At 51.3% G+C, this 19,752-nt stretch overlaps 1 non-coding gene across 1 annotated transcript; it reads right to left on the bottom strand.

Moving 5' to 3' along the window:
- Positions 1 to 3,420: 3,420 nt before the first annotated feature.
- LOC119470923 lies at positions 3,421 to 3,527 on the bottom strand. Its single transcript, XR_005199900.1, has one exon. It is a non-coding gene; the product is annotated as a U6 spliceosomal RNA (small nuclear RNA).
- Between the last annotated feature and the right edge of the window lie 16,225 nt (positions 3,528 to 19,752).

Below are 19,752 nucleotides of genomic sequence, written 5' to 3'. Positions count from 1 at the left end.
ACCTCTAGCCCCAAATCCTGTCTGAAGGGCTGTTTGCCTGATCGGAGCTCCCCAGGAGCTGGCTACAGGCAAATATGCCTCAGCTCAGGAGTGCGAGGGGCAGCCCGGGCTACCACGGCACATTTAGAGGGCTCAGCTAACTTCAGGGTGTCCTGAGGCCACTGGCCTGGCTGGCAATGCTCTCCCGCCTTCCATCCAGCCCTCGGTGGGAGCTGCGTCCAGCTGGGCAGTGACTCAGCAGGCCTCATTCCCACGTGTGTGGGAGGGCAGGCCTCTCTCCTGGCTGTCGGCTTGGCTCCGTTGGCCCGTCTGGGGGTGCCCCGGCAGCCAGCCTGCCATCAGCAAGGCCCTGGGGCTCGGGCCAGCCTTCCCACAGCTCAATCACAGAGTTTGCTCTCTTTCCAGCTCTGCAGACTTTCCTGAGACTAGAGGGCCACTTGTAAGTTCTTCTGGCCACCTCAACTGTCCGCCCAGCCAGGCAGCCAGGCTGTGGGTGACTTCCTTCGCACCAGTCCCAGAAATCCTGTTCTGTCCTCAGAAGCAGCCCACCTCCCAGAGCAAACAGCTTGTTTGCCAGGCTCACGGGCCCCCCCGCCTGCTCAGAGGGCAGCCTGTGGTGTTTGAAGACAAGGAACTGGGCAAAGCCCAGGCAAGAAAACCAGGGAGGGAAGTGGATCTCGGCTGGACTTTACACGGGGCCGTGCAGGTAGGGCACAAGCCCATCTGCTCACGACCAGGGAAAACGTCACCTTACACACCCTGGCTCCCACCCCAGGGACGGCGTGCTGGTGCCACTGGTGTAGCAGTGGGAGCTTGAGCAAGGCCCATATACTCTCAGATCCGGTTTCCACATCTGTAAAATGGGCATGCTAATGCCTGTCCTGTCGGCCAGGTTTGTTCTACACGACACACACAACCCTTTTTCTAAAGGGCCTGGTGGAAGGCCTGCTCCGACATGCTTCAGACATGGGTGTTTCTTTCCAACCTATGTGTGAGTCCAACAAAATTTGTGCAATCTTTTATTGGTCTCATTTCACGCTCGCCATCCTGGGATCCAGTGGGAAAGGACCCATGAGGGACTTTGCAAATGTTGCCAGGAGCTGCAGGTGCCAGCCGCTGCTGTGGGTCCTCCCAGCAACCCTCAGGGAAGCAGGGTGGGTGAGGGGCCTAGGTTGGAAACAGGAACTACCCTGCTAGCTGTCATTCCGTAAGTTAGGACGACTCCAGAAACTTCCATGGAGCACCAAGTATGTGTCAGCCACTAAGGGAGACACTTAGGGACACTGAGGTACCTACGGCATGGTCCCTGCCAGAAAAAGGCCCATGTGGCAGAGAAGAGAAGGAAAGAGACAGGAATATGCAGATGACCTCCATCCCAGATAGGTGAAAGCTAGGCTGCACATGAGGCACAGATGCCTCATCTGGGAAATCCCAGTGCAGTGAGAAATCAGGGCTCCTCCAGGGGAATGGAAAAGTCTGCATGGAGAAGGAGCAAAAGTTTGCAGGGTGGAGGAGGGAGAGGCAGGGTTTGGAGGCCCCAGAGGCTCCAGTAGGGAGCACATGCCTGAGCTGACCAAGGGGCGGAGTCTCTCCTGGAAGACCCAGATGTAGTGAGGCGCCTCCATGCCAGCATATGTGGCTCCACGGGTATTGCAAGACCCCCATGGGGTGTCGAGACACATCCTATGACCCAGATCTCTGCCTTCCAGGAACTGGTTGGGTGAGATGAGACTCATCCTGGGCATATGTAGAGAGCAATTTTTACCAGCGTGTCTCCAACCGCAGGTGTGGCCTCTGAGATCTGATGTCACTTCCCTCCTCGAGTGACCCTGCCGGCCCCTCTGCAAAAGGGGACACGGGCACACAATTTTGCACACTGTTTCCAGGGCTCAAAGACATCACCTCACCAGCCCATCTCCTTGGAGGAAACCTCAATGGGGTTCAATTCCCGGGTTTTGCAGATGAGGAAACTGAGGCAGAGGAAGAAAGTGCCTTGCCGAAGGTGCGTGGTGAGCCAGGATGGAACAGGCCTAGACTTTTGGTTTCTGGCCCAGAGTTGTCCCATGGATGCCTGCTGCTGCCACCTCCTCCATCCGTGCCTCTGTCCTGCTGCAGTTTTCAGCATCCTGCCTCATGACAGAGGGCACAGCACACACTTCCTATCCCTCTCAGCCTTTGCCTCTTCCCAACCCATAGTTCCCCGCTTGGTGAAACTACCTTTGCTCCTTCTTCCCACATGCGCGGTCCCGCTGGTTCTCTGCATCCTGGTGCTCACCTCTGTGAACGGCTCCACGTGCGCCCACTCACCCAAGCTGCACGGGGGCATCTTTCTCTCCTCCCCCTGTTCCCGGTCCACAGCCAACTCCTAGCTGGACTGGACTGGCCTCTCTCAAACCCAGTCCTTACTCATATATATATATATATATATATATATATATATATATATATAGACAGAGAGAGAGAGAGAGAGAATCCGGTTCTGTTGCTCAGCTGGAGTGCAATAGCACGATCTCAGCTCACTGCAACCTCCGCCTCCCAGGTTCAAGCAATTCTCTTGCCTCAGCCTCCTGAGTAGCTGTGATTATAGGCATACGTCACCACACCTGGCTAATTTTTGTATTTTTAGTAGAGATGGGGTTTCTCCATGTTAGTCAGGCTGGTCTCAAACCCCTGACCTTGCTATCCGCCCGCCTTGGCCTCCCAAAGTGTTGGGATTACAGGCGTGAGCCACTGCGCCCAGCCAGTCCTTACTCTTTATCAGTAGGAATCCAGGCCCTCCTCACCTCTTGCTGGGGCCATTATCACAGCCAGAAACATATTTCTAAAGCACATAAACATGTCACTTTTCAAATCTTGCAGAGGTGCCCTGTGGCCTTGAGAATTAAGTTCAAGCTCTTGGTGTTGTCCACAAAGTCCCCCCTCATGGCCGATGGAAAGTCTCCAGGAGATGGATACTCTCAGGTGAAAACAGAGTATCCATGCATCTCTGTCTCAGTCTGGCCATTCCAAATGAAAATTAAAAAGTATCCAAGGGGCAGTGATAGGCAGCCCAGGCTGCTGCTTGGCGTCATCGAGGGCAATGCAGGGATCTTCAGATCTTCTGCCCCTGTCCCGCCATCTCCACATCTGTGCCACCAAATGCCCACGGCATGCCTGCGTCACTGCTCCTCCTACCATGACCCCTCCTACCACGTGCCTACATCCATTCTTGGCACCAGCTTGGCAAATGCTACATGCCCCCAAACCCTTCAAGCCCATTTGCTCCTGCTGCTCTTTCTATCCAGAGAAATAAGATGTGTGTAGACCAGCTTCATACTCTTTAACTTGAGGTCTGCTGGCATGCTTGCTTGTAAAATTCAGTTCCCTCTTGATGGCAACTAAATGGGGCCAATCCACTTTGCCACTTACAGGCTTAAAAAAATCGATATGGAACACTTCATGAACTTTTGTCGTCCTTGCACAGGGGCCATGCTAATCTTCTCTGTATTGTTCCAACTTTTTGGTATGTATGCTGCTGAAGTGAGCACATTTATGGTTTTAGAAGCCCTTACACACAAGATAATCATTTGTAAACGCCCGTCCACTGCAGTTTTCTTCCATAGACTGACACAATTTTTTACATATTTAAGTACTTCTAGGGTCTGAAATTAAAGTCAGGACAAAGCATAAATACAATCGTCTATGACCAGCAACCTGCGCTGCTCGTTTGCTGAGGAATAAGTAGCTGAACCCAGAAGCTCAACCTAAACGTTTAACAGGAACAAGGGTGACATTCCAAGTCCCCAGCAGTTCAAAGTTGGAAGAGTAATTAAGAGCTGCTGAGATGTGCCGTCAAAGAGTTAGAGGAGAGTCTGGGATATCCCCTCCTCCCCTGCCCGGGCTCAGCTTGACAGCAGAGGTCACAAACGCAGCCCCCAAACGAACCTCATTCCCTAGCTCTTAGAATTGGATCTTCAGCATTCTAGAACAGCCCTTCCTGTGTTATGCCTGTAACGTGTAGAATCTGATAAGAAACTTGCTCCGAAGTCCAAAAACAACTGGACTTTGTAAGCAGTCCCAAAGAGAAGCCCTATTCATGCCGGGGAGGCAGTTATGTGTGGGGGATGAGAAGGTCGTTCACTCAGACAACCAGAGCGGGAATCCCAGCACCACGTGAGCAGACAGTGGACCATTTCGCTTCTCTGCCCCGGTCTCTTTACCTGCATGATGGGGATTGTAACAGCACTTACCTCCTTGGGCAGAAGGATGATAATTCGAGTAAAACACGCAGCATACAGTATATGCTCAGTAAATATTAGTTGTGGAGGTTGCCAATAAAACCAACAGTGTGAGCCGAGCAGCCATATATTTAATCAATACACATTAAAAATAATTTTTGGCAGAATGAGAACATCTGAGCTGTATAAGCAAGTGGTACGGGCCAGCATCTAGAACTACAGCTCAGGAAGGAGAACTCAAGCAGAGCTGAAAAGCCTGCAAGGGAGGCAGATGGCAAGAGGAGTCAGCTGAATACTGACTTCCAAAGACAGCAGGTCCTAATCTTGGAGCTGTAAATGTGACCTTATTTGGAGGAAAAAAAAAAATATTTGCTGATATGATTAAGTTAGAGAATATGAGACGGGGAGGTTATCCTGGATGATCAGGATGTGTCCCAAATGGAACCTCAGGTGTCCTTACAAGAGACAGACAGAGGGAGATTTGACACACAGAGAGAAAGTGACATGAAGTGAGAACAGAGAGGGGAGCTGAAGATGCTAGTATTGAAGATCGGAGTGATGAGGCCACAAACCAAAGAATGTTGGCAGCTCCCAGAATCTGGAAGAAGCAAGAATAAAGTTTCCCCTAAAGCCTCCAAAGGAAGCACGGTGCTGCCGACTCATTGATTTTGGCCCAATGATGCCAACTTTTGATTTCTGTCCTCCAGAACTGTGAAATAATAAACCCCTGTTGTTTTAGGCCACCAAGGTTGGGGTGATTTATTAACAGAAGCCACAGGAAAAACAGCCAGAAGAATGGCTCATGAGGCCCATTTTACTTATGAGGAAATACAGACTCAGAGAGCAGCAGTGGCACAGAGCCACGAAGCACATCCAGGTTAGAAGACCCTGCACCACTGCACTCCTGCTTCCATCTGCCCTGCTTCCTCCTGGCCATGCTGGGACCCCTGGAAGGTCTTAGCCCTGAGATGCCTCTAGTTTCTGCAGTGATGTGTAGTGGCCCCTAGGCGAATCTTGCTGGTGCCAACCCCCAACCTGCGGTCACCATTGCCCCCAGCCAGGATGTGTTCCCATCGCCTGTGTCACAGGCTGGTTCTCTGGGAGTGAACTCTGGGAAGGAGTTTGGGGTACCACAGGGGTTTATTAAAGATCTACACCAGTGAAAGGAAAGGGGAGATGGATTAGGCTGAGGGAGATTGAAAGCAAACTGCAAAGCAGGTGTGACCAAGCCCCAGTGGCTGGCAAGGAGTCATCCTGTGTCTAGCTGAAGTAGCCAGGACTTTCCACTCCCATCATGCTCAGTCATCAGACGCAGGCTACCCCGGGGTGGGTGTGACCTCAAAGGAGGTGGGTGTCTGCAGCTGACGCAGACACCCTGAAGGAGCTGACAGCTGGGGCTGCCTGCCTGCCCTGCTCCCTGCAGATGGGCAGCAGGGCCTTCTCGGGAGGGAACTCCGAGTGTGTGGACCCACGGCTACCGCTGAGTTCTGCAAACAAGGCAGGCGCCTTCCATCAAGGCCTTCAGCAGTTCCTAGATGAGGTCTCGCAGCGCAGACCCCATGCTGCAGAGTGACCTCAGACCCTCCATAATCAAAGTGCGTTCTGTGTTCACCTGAGAACTTGTTAGAAATGCGGAATGGATATCGGGCCTTACATTCCATCTTGAGAAGGAAGCTCCGGACCCAGGCGTCAAGGCCAGCAGTGGTCTGTTTTGGTTGGTTCCTAGAACTGGGAACTATTTTTGTACCTTTTACAAAGAAGAATATGTGACAGACAGGGTACGACCCACAAGGCCTAAAATATTTACCAGGTGACCCTTGGCAGGTAAACCTTGTTAACCCCTACTCTAGAAATTGAGAGGATCTATGGGCCTCTGTCTCAGTGTCTTGCTGTCTCCCTCCTGGTCATTCCAAATGCAAAGAAAAAGGCATCCCAAGGGCACTGGTAGGCAGCCCAGGCTGCTGTTTGGAGCCCTTGAAGGCATGGCAGGGACCTTCAGACCTTCTGCCCCCATCCCGCCATCCGTGCCACTGAGTGCCCGCAGCACACCTGCGCCGCCGCCCCTCCCCGGCTGTCTGAGCTTCTTGTCCCCAACGTTCCCTTCTCCAAGAGGTCTTTCATCTTTGCGGCTTTGTTTCCCCAACATCCCTGACTCTCCTGTGAAATGCAAATGAGTTAGCATCTAATTACTCACTCTGTGCTACAGCTAGAGTTTTCTCTTGTCAGGGTCCTGTCCAACATTTCTCTCATCGGCTGAGAACTCTGCCCGTTAGGAGGAATTCCTGCTCGAGGGAGGTGGGCAGTCCCTCGCCCCTCCCTCTCTCCCTCCCGGACTTGTCAGCAAACACCTCACCCGTGGATTCCAGAAACACACCCCCCTGGGTGGGGTAGTTCCACTCACCACTCACTCTAATTACCAGAATCGCTTCTGCCCTGGCAATTGTGCCAGGGCTGCGCTGGGCCCAGGAATGAGACCCAGCCCCTGCCCTCCAGGAGGCTGCGTGTGTAACCAGGCATGATCTAGCAGGGCAGTGGCTGATGAAATGAGGAACATGCCCTAGGGCATAATGCAGCCTTTCCACTGCGACGGGCTGAGTTTCAGTCTAGGAGGTAGATGGCGGAGAGCTGGAGTCCATGCTAAAACTTAGAGCACAACCTTTAAGTCACGGAGACGCAGTGTGGTACAGGAGGAAGGGCACAGGGCTCCAACCTACCACTCTCTGCAAGACTCTGGACCCTGACTCCTCTGAGCCTTGAGCCTCAGTTTCCCTTATCTGGGATCGGAAGAGAATAGGGCCAGCATGGGGAAAATGAGCTTCTGAAGGTGAAGTGCCAGGTGTGAGCTTGGCACCATCTAGGTGCTGAGCACATGTTAATTCCATTTCCTTGGCCTTTGTGTTGCCAGGGGCGGTCCATGACAGATGGAGGTGGAGTTGAATTTCTGTCCAGGGAGTAGCCCCCATCTTGGCCCCAGCCCCACCCTCCAATCTCCTCATAGTGCAGTTGTTCTTACCAGCTCCATCCTATCCCAGCCAATCCTGGCAGAAGTTGAAAGGCCATTTGTCAGCCTGCTACCTGGAAGAAGATCAGGCTCCACATACCTGAGTTCAGGAGGCTTAGCCGTGAGAGCTGGACTCCTGCAACCCCTCACTCCAGGGCTCTCCCCACAGAAGCACGTCCCAAGCCCTAGCTTCACCGTGCCCTGGCGACCCTCTGGCCTCAGCAGTCGGCCCATGTCTAACGCATCCCAGTCACACTGCAGCCCAGCTGCTCTCAACTCAGCAGGTCATGGGCAGCGTAGCCTCTCCCTGCCCTGGTTACTCCCATCCAGGCTGAACCCCATTTCCCGAACCCCCATCTCTCTAGTGCTTATGGTTCATATGGGACCACCATGCTCTGAATTATCCATGAGTCATTTTTTGGAGAAATGTCATTTATCCCTTTCGTGGGACAATGACATTGACATTGACATTCCCAGGTAATGGAGAAATGTCATTTATCCATTTCTTAGTAGTTTGCGTGAGTGTGAGTGTGGACTTGTCTCTCCAGCAGACGCTAAGTGCCTGGGAGGAAAACACCACACCAGATACCCCAAGATGCCAAGCACAGCGCAGTGTTGGGACTGTGGCCGCTGAGCGCACACCTTGGCAGGTGGAACGGAGGGCCTGACATACACCCTTGTATGGCTCACTGGTGTCGGATCAGCAAACGTATTTGATGGAAACTGAAGAGGGTAGGAGGAGGGGAAGAATGAAGGTTTACTGAGCACCTATGATGTGCTAAGTTCAGATGCTACCAAACCATTTCAAGCACGTGCTGACATTTAATGCTCACAACAGCCTTGTGAGGTAGGTATTGTTCTCCCCCATTTTGCAGTGGGAACCTGGACCCAGAGGTATTTAAATGACCAACCCAAAGTCCTGTCACTGCAGTGGTGAAGCCCAGCTTGGACCCAGACCTCCAGAGTCATGCCCATTCTGATTGGCCAGGTTGCCCAGAGCTCTCTGCCCTTTCACCCCAACCTGGATTGGCAAACACAGGCCATTGGTTTCATCTGTTGCTCTGCTCTTGACCTTCAGTAACCTTTGCTCCCTCTTTCCTAGCCAGCATCTGGGGCCTGGTGCTGAAAATATGCACCCCTGGGGAGGCCCCCCCCATCCTGGGATGCTGGTCAGATAACCCTGCCTGGGGTAATCAGGGACCATTCCTTGGACTCTCATCAACCAGCTGCTACCGTGGTAGGCTTCTGTGTTCAGTGATGTTGATATTAGAGTTGTAAAGCCCTTCAAGACTCCCTGACCCAACTTCTCCATTCTACTGATGGGGAAACGGAGGATCAGAGAGGCAAGTAGCCTGCTCAGCCTTCAACAAAGCCAGGGGCAGGAGCTGGGTGTCCCGACTCCCGTCCCGCCCGCATCCTACCACCCCAGGTCAGCTTCACAGATGTGCAGAGAGGACAGTTCTTGGGTCCACACACAGAGAGAGCTTGCTCTCTGCTTCCTCTGCTGGGTCTCCCTGAGACAGCCGTGCAGCTACAATAGGCCAATATACTGGCTCTGACAGGGCGGGAGGAGGTTGGCAAGTCCCATAAATCTTCCTAGAAGAAAGGCCTTGTAGGTGGGTGAGACCTGGCTCAATGCATGAAGGAAGAGGCTTTCTGAGCTGAGGCAAGAGACAGGCTGAGGGGCAGGAGGCAAATGCCTTGATGGACAGACAGAGTACCCCATGGATGGAATGAACATTCTAGCACAGAGTGGGGACCATGGCTTAGCTGCCCTTGTCCCTTTGCTCTGGAAAATGCCCCTGGGACCTCCCCTGGGCCATGAAGAACTAAGCCAGTGTTTCCTAAGATGGCTGTTGAGACACAGCCCCGCACTGCCAGGACAGCGCTGGGAGAGGACAATATTCCCACGTCTGGCTCAGCTCCCGCCCCAAGGGAGCTGCCCACACATGTGTCCCCCGCCCCCCCGCCACTGACCATGTGAATAGGACCCTGCCAGGAGGCAGTGTGCTGCTTGCCCACAGCCCATCGCTCCTCCTCCTCCTCTGACCCAGCCTTCTGTGTCTTCTGATGGACAGACCCTGGCCAGCACAGTGTCTGAAGCTCTGGAAGCATTCAGCAAGCCTTAGCTCTGACGCCCAGGCTCTGCCCTAAAGGTTCCCCAGTGTTTGGTTCCTGGTCACTCAGAAAGCCTCTGCAGAAAGCCCAGCCCCAGCTGCAGCTCTCATTCACTCACTCATTCAGTAAGGTGGGGGCCCTCCTGCACCCCATCCGAGTGCCGGCTATGGAATCTGGGCGGGAACGCTGGTGGGGAATCAATAGGATGGCCCTGCCCAGGAGGTGCTTGCAGTTGATGGAACAGAGGAAACATGGACGTCATTTGCTGCAACATATGCTAGAAAGTGAGGGCTACGGCAAAGTGCTGAAAGAATGGGGGGGATTGCTTTATCTGTGAGAGCCAGAGGGGCTTCCTAAAAGAGGTGGCGTTTGAGGACTAGTTAAGCTTCGCGCACGACGCTGCTCAGAACCGCATAAAAGCACGACGCATTCAGACGACTTGGTTTGCTAGACCACCTCGATGCTTGAGAGGCTAGAGATGAGATAGGCAGGAACCTGCGGGGGAAGGACCTTGGGGGCCAGGAGGGAGCCAGAGAAGGGTTTGAAGCAGTGAGCTGTTTGACCAGATTTTGGAAATAACCCTCTATGACTACAGCGTCAAGAACTGGGGGGCGGAGGGTGCAAGGGCAGCTGCTAAAGGACCCGTGAGAAGGTGACCACATGGCCAGCAGCGAGCAGATGGCGCGGGACAGGGAAGGGTGGAGGCAGCTGAGGACGAAGATTCCAGGGATATTGAGCAGGAGGAATCCACAGGATCAATGTTTGGATGATGGGGTGGGGGCCCGAGGGGCGTCTGTGACCGAAGGGTTGAAGCCTGCATCCCGGGTGGCTGAAAGTGCCATGACCCTAAAGGGCGGTGATTGGTGCAGCGTGGGGAGTTCAAGACAGAGTCAGGGCTGAAGACAGCGATTGAGTCACTAGGTGGGAGGGGAAGCAGAGGGAGAAGAGGAGTGGCCGGAGGGCCCCTGGGGAGAGACAGCTGCAGGGGTGGAGCCAGGCTCCGCACCCTCTTCCTGCAGCCCAGGCTGCTGCCTCAGCCCTGGTTTCCCAGGCAACACCCTCTCCCCTCAGCCCCACTGGGGGTGGCATCCACTCCCCAGGGGAGCTCACAGCCCGATGCCACACCACTGCAGCATGGCAGGCAGAGGCCCGGAGGCCCTCATCCCCCACCGCGCCCCCTTGCCCTGGCCTCTTCTGCCAGCACCCCCTCCCTGGGCACCAAACAGTTCACTCTCCCAGTCCACCACGACTCCACAGCCACACTGAGCCATCCCTCTGGGCTCAGCCCACTGAGACTTTCCAAGAACGAGAAGCGCAATCCACTATCGCATGAAGCCGCTGAGCGGCCAGGGCTTATCTGTGACTGTGCCGCAGCCTGGCCTCTCTGCCTCATGTAATCCCTGCCTAGAGGTTGCACCTCGCACGTTTGCCCACACCAAGCTCGTCCCTCATTCTCCATTTCCTCCTAACCTCCCAGGCCGCTGCCCACCCCTCCCCAGCCTGTCCCTTCCAGCCTCTCTCAACTTCTAGAAGCCAATCTCCACTCACACATACCGTCACTTCAAATCACGCCCAATACCCCTTCGTGCCGCCCTCCACCCTGCTGGATGCATGAGGACTGACACAAGAGGCACTCCGGGTGACTAAGCCTCATGAAATCCCCACTCGGCTCACCGGGCCTTCCTCCCTGCTTCCTGCCTTGAGTCCCTCTGGCCTCCAGGATCCAGTCTGGGAGAGTAGGAGAAAGCCGTGGCGGAGAGACAGAAACTATTCCTGGTATTGTTCTAAGGCCACAGCCTGTGGTTGCGGAGGGAAGCGAGGGGGCTGGGAGATGGGGAGGAGAGGTTAACAAGATTTAAAAAGCCATAATGAGACCGCAGCACAAACCCTGCAATTATGCTCCCAAATTTAATCAAAACAGCTTCCCGCACAGGGCCTGTAACATCTCTAACAGGCCCCATCACGTTCTGCCTCCCAGCCCATCCCCTGAGAGAATACAGGGCTCTGAGGTCTTTCTGCAGCACAGGGGCAGCCAGCACAACCCACCCAAGCCACCCCCGCTGAGAGCAGCCTTATGGGGCTTACCTTGGCTTAGATACACCAGGTCTCCAGAAAGCTCCTCCTCCTCCTCCCGCCTCCCCACCACCTTCCCTCTGCTTCTCATCTCTGCAGCCCACTGCCCTTCATCCAGCCCTGCTCCACAGCCACCTCTCCAGCTGAGATCTCTCCACAGCCATGGCCATCATCTGCAAGCAGGCCTCAGATTCCTTCGGGGCATCCCCAGGGTGGGACCCTTTCTTAGTTACACACCAAAAACGTAGATGTCCTGGCCTAGATGCAGTGACCTTCTTGACAGCAGAGGGTATCTTTTTCTTCGCATGGTTTGGTTTTGGTCTCTCTGGTACACGGCAGGTCAATACCTGTAGCAAGGACTGTTCGCACTCACTGCATGGCCCCGCGCTCCCTTTCCCAGGCTCTTGTGTGAAAGGGTTGGGACCATGTTGCTAGTTCAGGCTGACGATGTGTAGCTTCCAGATTGAAGCTTTCTCTCTCTCACTCTCTGTCCTGGTTACATATTTCAATTAATGTACCTACAGATGAAGGAGGCTACCGTGATGGTTAATTTTGTGCATCAACTTAAATGGATCACTGGATGCCCAGATATCTGGTGAAACGTGATTTCTGGGTGTGTCTGTGAGGGTGTTTCTGGAAGAGATTTGCGTATGAATTTGTAGACTAAGTGAAGCGCATTTGCCCTGCCTGATATAGGTGGGTGTCTTCCAACCCACGGAAGGCCTGACTAGAACAATGAGGTAGAGGAAAGCCAGACTCGCCCCTCTCTGCCTGCCTGCTGAACTGGGACACTGATCTCCTGCCTTTGACACCCCTGGTTCTCAGGCTTTCCAGTGCAGTCTGGAATCTATGCCGTCAGCTCTTTGGCTCTCAGATCATTGAACTACACCACGGCTTCCGTGGCTCTCCAGCTTGTAGACAGCAGATCAAGGAACTGCTCAGCCTCCATAATCATGTGAGCCGATACCTGATAATAAATCTCCTTACAGACCCAATTTATGTGTGTGCGCACGTGTGCGTGTATAATATATATGATAGACAGATTCTATTGATCCTGTTTCCATGGCGTTCCCTAATATAGCCACCCAACCCACACTGGACCTTCCATGAGTGAGAAAGCATCATTATAGACCAAGCACGGTGGCTCACGCCTACAATCCCAGCACTTTGGGAGGCGGAGGCAGGTGGATCACTTGAGGTCAGGAGTTCAAGACCAGCCTGGCCAACATGGTGAAACCCCATCTCTACTGAAATACAAAAATTAGCCGGGGGTGGTGGTTGGTGCCTATAATCCCAGTTCCTCAGGAGGCTGAGGCAAGAGAATCGCTTGAATCTGGGAAGCAGAGGCTGCAGGGAGCCAAGATCATGCCACTGCACTCCAGCCTGGACCACAGAGTAAGACTCCATCTCAAAATAATAATAATAAAGGAATCAACATTATAGTGCCAAGCCACTGAGATGCCAGATGTCAGGGCTCATTGTTACTGCACCACAGCCCAGCATGTCTTGACTAACACCAGTCTGTCACTGAGAGACCAATGAAAATATTTTCAAGCCACTCCCCAATCAAATGGAAGAGAGCAGAATGGCACATCCGGCCCGGAGTCAGGAAATCTGAGCTCTAGTCCTACGACTATCTCTGCCAACCAATTGCTGTGCAAATTGAGCCATTGTCTTAGCCTCTCTGGGCCTCAGTTTCCTCATCATCTGTCATGCGGTTGAGTCACACAAAATGATATTACTCATTAAGACAAGAAATACAAGAAGAGATTCAGGTTTGTGGGGAAAGACCTGAGTTGCATTTGGTGTCTGTTGAGTGTTTTACAGGCATACGGTAGGTCCCGGGGCAAGGAATAAAAGCGGGGCTGGAGATGTGGACTGGAGGTCAGAAAGGGAGGTGGCAGCTAAAGATGTTATGAATGAGATGGCCGGCAGGGAAGACAATCAGGAAAATAAGGAAAGAGGGCTCTTTGCAAAGAAAACACGAAGACGCTAAACTCCAGAGACGTGAAGTAACTGGCCCGAGATTACGCCATAGGCTAGTGTCGGAGGTGGAACTAGATCTGAAACTCTAGCCCCAGACCCCAGGACTCCATCCCTCGTCAGCACAGAGAGGCTGGGAGCCCAGGGTGGTGAGGCATATCCCAGGGAACGCGGGGTGTTCATCACCTGTGTGTCCTTGGTCACTTCTACGGAATCAGCTTCCCCATCTGTATAATAAAAACACGGCTTTAATATAGTATGAGGCTTTGTGATTTATAAACTACCTTTATAACCAGTATCTCATCTGGCTCTTAAAGTCGCCCTTTGAGGAAGGCAGGGTACCCAGGTAGACCAAGACGCAGAGAATGAAGTGTGCCCAGATCTCTTGGCTATAGGTCAGGTCCCCTCACACTGAATCCCTTTTCAATGACGATGAACAGGGTTCCCCTCTGCCCAGACATTGCAGCCAAAGGCCAATCCCTGCAAGAAGCACCATCCACCCACCCACCCCTTTCTCTCCCTTGTTCTGATTCACTCTCTCCAAGACTCCAAGACCCTTTATTTCTTGCTGTCAAGAAATAAGTCACAAGTCATGGGTATCCCTTCCTCACTGGAAGCAATCACATTTCCTGAGATTTTGCCGATGGGTCTGAGACGATGGGAAGATGATCGGGGCAGCCACTTGGAAGGATAAGATGACCGTGGGGTTTCTCAGCCTTGCTGGCAGGGGAAGGGGATGGCTCGAGGTTGTTGGTTCATGATGAAGCATAGCTTGAGAAAGGGTGCTCTGAGCCCAAACAGGGATTTTAGAGTCTTTGCCGCTTCTGGGTTCTAGAGGCAAAGATGGGTAACTGTTCTTTGAGGCAACACGAAGGATGTAAGGCATTTTGTCAACCAAAGACCAAGCTTTTCTACAAGAGCCTATTCTGAGAACAACTCCAAGAAGATTCCAGTTCATTCCAGCCCATCCCAACCACTCATCCAACAAATATTGATTGAAGATACTCCCGCCTCTGCCCTCAAGGGCTACCAGCAGAGCAGAGAGGAGACAAGAGGGACAGCAGAATGCAGAATTTCCACCTAGAAGACCCAAAGTCAAAGCCCAACCAACCAGTTCCAGTTGTGTGGCCTTGGGCTAGTTACTTGGCTTCTCTGAACCTCATCTACAAAACAGAGCTAATCATACCACCCAACTCCCCATGTCTTAGGGTAGTTTTGAAAACCAAGAGACCTTCTTTGACAAAGTGATTTGTAGGGTGTTATGAAGAAGATGAATCAAGCACTTATTTCCTAGGGATACAAGGCAGACAGCCACAAGTGCTACTGGAGAGGCCCAGATAAGGGGCTATGATGGCCCAGAGTAAGTGGAGGAGGGGCGGGAGCTGGGACAAGGGAAGGACTGAAGAGGTAAGTGCTGAAATTAAAGGACAGGCACAGTCTCAGAAGGCAGAAATGGCAGACACGGGATTTCAGCAGCGAACAGAGCAAGCCAGGGTAGAGTGGCCAGAAGGAAGAGAGTTGGCTCCAGAGACAGGACAAAACAAGCCATCAGTATCCGCAGGGGGCCTGCGGGGGTAAGATTGCAGCTGTGTTTAGAGGAGAGGACCCAGTGCCTTGAACACTAGGCGGAGGCATTTGGATTTTATTTGGCGTGTGTGTGTGTGTGTGTGTGTGTGTGTGTGTGTGTGTGTGTGTACAGCGTGGTGGTTTTCACCGAGGACCCTGGATAACCGGCAGCATACCACTTAGGCACTTGTTAAAAATTCCAGGGCCCACCCCAGCCCTCCTGAAGCAGACACTCTGAGGAGGGTGGGGCCCAGGAGACTGTGCTTATCAGGCCGCCCAGGAGCTGCAAATGGCCTCTGTGTGTGAGGCCCACCCGTGTAGCAGAGTCTATCGGTGCCCTGCCCTGGCCCTTTGTCTTGCCAGCTTCCATCTGCCACCATCAGAATCCCTTCAGCGGGAACCTAACTGCACCCAGTAATTAGTGAGAGCTTGTGGAGTCATAGCCCAGCTCCCTGGCCCTCAAATGGCGCAGCTCTGAGATCGATGTTTTAGACTCTTTCCTGGGAATTCCCAAGAAAGTTGAGCCCCAGCATCCACAGCGGCCACTGGCTTGAGAACACCCCTGTCTGTCCTGGACGCCTTCCCTCTCACTCTCACTTCTCTTCTCCCTGCTGGTGTTTTCTGGGACAGCCCTCAAATGAACCACCTGCCCTTGAGGCCTTGACTCTGCTTTTGGAAGAACCCAAGTCAAGATCATTTCATGTGGGCGCATGTGTGTGCCCATGGAGGGGGTGGGCGTCAGGACAGGGTAGGGGTGGGCGTCAGGACAGGGTAGGGGTGGGGAGTTGCTGACTTCCGGGTTGGGGAATGGCACTAGTAGACGAAGACCCTGGGGGCAGAGTGGCTTGGAGATCAAAGGCAGGAGGATAGAGCACTGGTGAGACATTGGCCAGAATGAGGCAGGCGCCTGAGGACTTGGTGGGGAAGGGAGGTGGGGAGAGGACCCCCTCCCAAAGCTAAACCGCCAAGCCTGGGCTGCGACCGACGGCACGGTATGAAAAAGCAAGGCAGGCCAAACCTCACAACAGCTCTTTATTCTTATCCCATTTCTTGGACAAAGAAACTGAGGTTTGAGGATGAGGTGACTCGCCCTGGGCCAGGCCTTGGAGCTAGTCCAAGATCTGAGATTGGAGCCGAAGCCTGCCTGGCCAGAGCCTGGTATTTTCTTGCTGCCTTTGGTCACATAGCCATTCAGTTCCCTGGGGCCACGCTGCTCCTGGCTGCTGCTTTGATTTTCGTGCCTCTGAATATTTTGGTGTTAACTCTGGATGGAGAGGACCACTTGTCATCCAGCAAGGGTCTCACACACCCACAAGGGCTTGCTCAGAACTCCAGAGCATCTCTCAAAACAAAATCCAGGCAGCATCTGCAGCCAGATAGCCCAGGTTTGCAACCTCGCTCTTCCGGGCCGCGCCGCGGCTGCAAATCCGGGCAATTTACTTAGCATCTTGTGGCCTTGATTTCCTCATCTGTAAAGCAGGCATAAAGACACTTCATCTGAAGCTCTTAGGCGAGTCCGATTGTTGGTGTTGCTGTCGTTGGTCTTGTTCGGGTTGTTCATGCTGTCGCTGAGTTTGGAAAACAAAGGGTCAAACAAGACTCCTGATTCTGTCGCTTGTTTTTTATCACAAGTGGCAGAGCTGGGATTTCTTCCTAGGAGTGCTGATGCCCCAGCCCCAGTGCTGAACTCAGCCCCCAAATACTATAAGAGGGTAACATACTTGATCATACATGATCTCGGCTCACTGCAACCCCTGTCTCCCGGTTCGAGTGATTCTCCAGCATCAGCCTCCCCAGTAGCTGGGACCACAGGTGCACGCCACCATACCTGGCTGATATTTTGTATTTTTAGTAGAGACAGGGTTTCACCATGTTGGCCAGGATGGTCTCAGTCTCCTGACCTTGTGATCTCCTCGCCTCGGTGTCCCGAAGTACTGGGATTACAGGCGTGAGCCACCGCACCCAGCCGAGGAATGCATTTCTGTAAGTGCAGCCCCATTTTAGGGCCAGAGAAACAATGTCTTTGAGTGGAAATTAGGTCGAGGAATTTAGGTGCCGGCGCCGGTTCTGCTGCTTACTCACCTCTGTGACCTTAGGCAGGTCCTTTTCTCCTTAAGGCCTCAGTTCATCTTCTGTGAAATGGGTACACAAATCCTTTCCTTTTTCACAAGGTTGTAGGGAGACTTGATCAAGAAGCCTTTCTTATTTGGCTTGTGCTAGATACTAGTGGGGAGAAAGGTGTGTGGGAAATGACCCCTGGCCCGAAGGTTGTGGTTCTCCTGTGGGGAAAGAGGTGTCAGAGGAGAGGAAAGGAAGGAACGGTGTTTATTAAGCACTTACTATGTGTTGGGCACTGAGCTAAGGGCTTTACCCGTGTGCGATCTCCACAACTGCCTTGTGAGTTTGGGATATTATTCCTATTTTACAGAAGAGGAAGATGATGCTGGGGAGGAGAAAGATACGTTGTTGTTGTTGGTAGAACTAAAAATTAGATTCCAGTTGATCTCCGAAACATGGACCTTTTCTCCCAGGCCACGCTGCTTCTCACTTGGAGCCTATCACTCAGTTCAACAGATGGGGGTGAGCCCTACTTGGAGGCCTAGGACCCTGGGGGAAGATGAAACCGCTGCAAAATAGTGTGACAGGTACAAAAATATAAGCATTAGATGCCATGGTAACTTAAAGGACCTTCTGACCTGGGTTTTGAAGGATAAGTAGGAGTTTTTCAGACAAAGAAAATACAGTCCTTCAGAACAAAGGAGATTATATGTCTAAGGCAAGCAGATGTAGAACGGTTTGCTCTTTGAAGAACAGCAAATGTCTCTCAATTACTGAGAGGCAGCAAAGAGAAGTGGAGAAGACACATCTCATCAGCAATTCACCAGAGGTGAATTGCTGGAGCGAGTCACTTAACCTTTCTGGTCCTCGGTTTTCTGTTTTATTAAACCAAGCTGACAATGCCTAATTCACAGGGTCATGAGGTTTGGATGAGATAAATGTGGAAATACTTTATACATATTGCTCTTATTGAATTCTTATAACCCTGGGAGTTGAGCTGGATGCCAGTGCTATCCCGTTTTTGTGGAGAATCAGAGAGGTAAGGAACTTGCCCAAGGACACACAGCCAGAAGTGGCAAGGCCAGGTTTCAAACGCAGGCAGCCTCACTCCAGATCTGGCCTTCTTAACAATCTGTCATATTGACACAAAAATCCAAAATAAAATACTAGCAAAGCAAAAGCAGCCTTAAATGAAAACATTAATGGGCCATGATGAAGTAATTTTTATTCCTGGAATGTGGACACGATTTAATATTAGGAGACCTGCTAATATAAGGCATCATATCAATAAGTTAAATGTGAAAACACCATACAATTATTTTTAAAAGAAATAGAAAAGAGGCCAGGCACGGTGGCTCACGCCTGTAATCCCAACACTTTTAGAGGCCAAGGCGGGCATATCACTTGAGGCCAGGCGTATGAGGCCAGCCTAGGCAACATGGTGAAACCCTGTCTTCACTAAAAAATACAAAAGTTAGCTGAGTGTGGTGGTGCACCCCTGTGGTCTCAGTGACTCGGGAGGCTGAGGCATGAGAATCGTTTGAACCCGGGAGGCGGAGGTTGCAGTGAAATGAGATCGCGCCACTGCACTCCAGCCTGGGCCACAGAGCAAGACTTTGTCTCAAAAAACAAAAAACAAACAAACAAAAATTTGGAAAGGAAGATACCATTAACAATAGCCACAAAATTATAAATATGAATTGCCTTCACAATAAAGAAGCAGGACAACATGGGCAAATAATAAAACATTTCAGAGATATAAAGACTTAAATAAATGAGTGATACAACACGTTCTCAGAGGAGAAGCCTTATTATGTCTTCATATAATAATTATTATAAGACACCCTCTAACTCTTATAAGACTTATAATGATGTTCATTCTTCCCCAAATTAATCTATAAATGTAATGCAATTATTTTTAAACTATGGCATCTAGGCCTTGATCAAGTTATTCTAAATTTCTCAATTATTCTAATTTTCATCTGGAAAAATGAAAAGGCGAGGCTAGCCAAGAAGATTTTGAGAATTACGTGAAATGAGAAGAGACCATCTCTGCAAGAAAATATTATAATACAAGGTTATAATCCTTACAGCAAACAGTATGGTTGCAGCACAAAAATTATTAGGTAGGTCAATGAAAGAGAAAAAGAAAGCTAACCTAAAAGCAAAGCTTAGGACATAAACGCACTAGCTACATATGTAGAGTCCGAAGATGACAAGGTGGCAGTTCCTAGGAGCAAGGAAAGACAAAAATTACTGATTGACTGGTGGTAAGGCAATTGGTTAACGATTTAGAAAATTAAATAAGTTTAGATCTTCACATCATACTTGATTCCAAAATAAATTACAGAGGATTAAAGAGCTAAACATAAAAAGCAAAGCCATAAAACTCCAGAAGAAAGCAAAGATAAATATTCGCTCTTAAAATGGCAGGAAAACAAGCTCCAGAAGGATAAAAGACATGAAAGTAAGAGAGATAAAGAAAAATTAATACATTTGACCAAAGAAAAATGGAAATCTTTCAAATGCTCACAAACATAATAAAGAAAACTAAAAAGGCTCATACAAGGTTGAGAACATTTATCTCAAGAGAGAATAAAAAGACGGAAAGATTGATCTGAATATATAGAGTCAATCAAATGGATAAGAAAACAACTAGAATACCAGTGGAAGAATCAACAAAATGTACATGAAAAATTCACAAGATAAATCCAAATTAATGACCACAAAAACGCA

This window comes from Cebus imitator, unplaced genomic scaffold (assembly GCF_001604975.1).
Source record: "Cebus imitator isolate Cc_AM_T3 unplaced genomic scaffold, Cebus_imitator-1.0 Scaffold44, whole genome shotgun sequence".
NCBI classification, from domain to species: domain Eukaryota; kingdom Metazoa; phylum Chordata; class Mammalia; order Primates; family Cebidae; genus Cebus; species Cebus imitator.
The sequence above is the reverse complement of the archived record's forward strand: the minus strand, read 5'-3'. Positions and strand labels throughout refer to the sequence as shown.